This window comes from Capra hircus, chromosome 14, assembly GCF_001704415.2.
Source record: "Capra hircus breed San Clemente chromosome 14, ASM170441v1, whole genome shotgun sequence".
NCBI lineage: Eukaryota > Metazoa > Chordata > Mammalia > Artiodactyla > Bovidae > Capra > Capra hircus.
This window is the reverse complement of record NC_030821.1, coordinates 65,634,063-65,637,604: the sequence shown is the minus strand read 5'-3', so window position 1 is coordinate 65,637,604 and position 3,542 is coordinate 65,634,063.

Here is a 3,542-nt window from a genome sequence, read left to right as displayed (position 1 = left end):
GAAGGAAATGGCAACCCACTCCAGTGTTCTAGCCTGGAGAATCTTGGGGACAGGGGGGCCTGGTGGGCTGCTGTCTATGCGCTCACACAGAGTCGGACATGACTGAAGCGACTTAGCAGCAGCAGCAGCAGTGAAGCACATACATGAATTCTCTGTACTATTTTTGTTAACTTTTCTTTAAGTCTAAAATTAGTTGACATTTTTTAAAAGTTAAAAAAAATTGATTCATTAGCAAAGTATTTATAACTCAGTGCTTGTGAAAACCAATGATATTAATAATGTTAATAGCAATAATAATAGCAATGTGAAAATTTTTTTTTAAGTTTTCACTTCCTGACCATCTTTAGTGTACCAGGAGCTGCAGTGGGAGCTTGTATGTGCTCTTTCATGTGTATGTGTCTATGTGTATGTGTGCATTTTTGTTTAACCTTCACAATGTAAGATGAAGTCAAGCAATATGACCAAAGTAATATTACTGGTCAGTGGCAAGAGCTATGACACCAACTTACGCTGTAACTAAAATTACTTGCTATTTGGAAGAGGCTAAATTGAGCAAAATTACAGGCAATGCTGAATATCTATACTGCACTATTTCTGTTTCTTGTTCATCTAAGACTTAAAGGCATGTCAACATTTTAGAGATTCAAAAATATAAATTAATCAATACCCTACATGAGTAACGTTCCCTTTTCTCCCTGAAAAATGTGTCTATAAAAATTCCTTAGAGTTGCATGCATGCCTTGGAAGCTTTTGCCAAGCTTTCTCATACTGGTTTTACTGAATACTCACAATCACCAAATGAGATGTGTCATTTTTGTGATTTTATAAACAAAAAGAACACTAAATCTCTAAGAGTCAGAGATTTTGTATTCCCTACATATCATCCCATCCCTCCGCCCATCAGGCAACAGCCCTGGTCATTTCTGTCCATCAAAATTAAGATCAACTAACATCCAAGGTGTCATTGAATGAGGAAATAAGCAATGAAAGTCCAGGAGTGGTGGCTGGCGAAGGGGCAAGCTGATGGGAAGGACGACAACATCTTGGCTAATTAATAGTTTTTAAATGTGCTTCTAAACTCAGCTCAGTCACTTTCTGTAACCTGGACAAGTTATTCTTTCTGCCTCTTTCTCCTCAACTGAAAAAAAAAAAAGAATTGTAGTAAGTGTAGATGGTGATTGCAGCCATGAAATTAAAAGACGCTTATTCCTTGGAAGGAAAGTTATGACCAACCTAGACAGCATATTAAAAAGCAGAGACATTACTTTGCCAACAAAGGTCCGTCTAGTCAAGGCTATGGTTTTTCCAGTGGTGATGTATGGATGTGAGAGTTGGACTGTGAAGAAAGCTGAGCTGCTGAAGAAATGATGCTTTTGAACTGTGATGTTGGAGAAGACTCTTGAGAGTCCCTTGGACTGCAAGGAGATCCAACCAGTCCATCCTAAAGGAGATCAGTCCTGGGTGTTCATTGGAAGGAATGATGCTGAAGCTGAAACTCCAATACTTTGGCTACCTCATTCGAAGGGTTGACTCATTGGAAAAGACTTTGATGCTGGGAGGGATTGGGGGCAGGAGGAGAAGGGGACGACAGAGGATGAGATGGCTGGATGTTATCACCGACTCAATGGACATGAGTTTGGGTAGACTCCGGGAGTTGGTGATGGACAGGGAGGCCTGGAGTGCTGCGATTCATGGGGTCATAAAGAGTCCGACATGACTGAGCGACTGAAATGAACTGAACTGAACTGAAGTGTAGTGGGGTGTCCCCCTAAATTTATGCCCATTCACAACTTCAGAATGTGACCTTATTTGGAAATAGAGTTACTAAAGATGTAGATAGTTTATTTAAGATGAGGTCGCACTGGAATAGGCCTGGCTCTTAACCCAGTTGACTGGCATCCATATAAGTAGAGGGTGTAGAAACATACAGGGAAATGACAACAGTCTGACTTGGGAGACAGGCACTGAGTGGTGAATTCACAAGCCAGGGGACCTAGAAGAGGCGAGAAAAGAGTCTCCCCACCAGTTTCAGGGGCACGTGGCCCTGGCGACACCTTGATTTCCCACTTCAAGCTTCCTGGACTGCTAGCATTTACATCTGTTGTTTTAAGCCACTGAGTTTGTGGTACTTTGTGATGCAAGCAGTCCCAGGAAATGGATGCTGTTGTTGTTCATTTGCTGAGTGCATGTCCAACTCTTTTGTGACCCCATGGACTGTAGCCTGCGAGTCTCCTCTCCATGGGATTTCCCAGGCAAGAACACTGGAGCGGGTTGTCATTTCCTTCTCCAGGAGGTCTTCCTGGACCAGGTATCAAACCCATGTCTCTTGCATTGGCCAGTGGATTCATTACCACTGAGCCACCAGGGAAGTCCAGGAAATGTATACAATTGCCTTACCAAGGTTAAGTTTAGAATGAGGGTGTCCCTGCCTTAGGAAAATTTATGTTATGAAATAGAGTCAAATAGGTATACTTTTAAGTATTGGTGCTGGCTATTCACTATTTACACATACTCTCCTCCATTCCCTACCCTTCTGTGCAGCATGGAGCGCTGATCCCAAAAGACTGTAGTGTCCAGGCTCCCCTGCCCTTGAATTCTGGTTGAGTTTGACCAGTGGGTGACAGCAACTGGGAACTGGAGGCTAGGAGAAGTTTGGATATTTCTCACTCTCTCCCTGCCTTGCATTCTAGCTATGTTTTCCTCTCTACTACTACAGCTCCTGCTAGGCACCATGCCTAACTCCCAACCACCATCTGCAGCTTTGAGACCCACAGTACAATTTCCTCCCCTTGCTCCTTCATCCCTTGGGGTTTCCCTCTGCTTCCAGTCCCAAAGAGCCTCAACATCCCTATCAGTTCCCTCTATCCCTGCCTATTACAGACTGCACGTTTATGCCCTACCCCTAACTCCTATGTTGAAGCTCTAACCCGTAAGGTGATGGTGTCTGGTGGTGGGGCATCTGGGAGGTAATCAGGTGTAGATGAGGTCATGAGGGTGGGGCCCTCATGGTGGGATGAGTGCCCTTTAGAGAGAAAAAGAGACCAGAGCTCTCGCTCTCTCCATGTGAGGAGAAAGGGCAGCCATCTTCAAGCCAAGAAAAACAGCTTGACCAAGGCTCTAGTCTTGGATCTCCCAGCCTCCAGAGCTATGAGAAATAAATATCTGCTTTTTAAATCACCTGACCTGTGACATTTTTATAGAAGTTCCAGCTAGCACACTGACTCACCTGGGTAAACATTAAATCCTCTTTAAAATCCTGGCTGAATGCACTTTAGATTTTCCTTCCAAACCCTTGACTAACAGAATTGCCATGTTATGAAACCAGATATAAACCTGGCCAATGCTGGATAGTGTCACCGTGACACATACCTACAGCTTTCCCTTCTGGGTGCTGGGATTTTTTTTAAATTATTGTATCAGCTGCAAGGGTCCATTCAGGTCTATCCAGTCTAGAAAATTACCTTTATTAATAGAAGTGTTTTAACACTGGGCTCTAGAAAGACCAGAAAATAATGCACTAAAAGTGATTACACTATTGTACA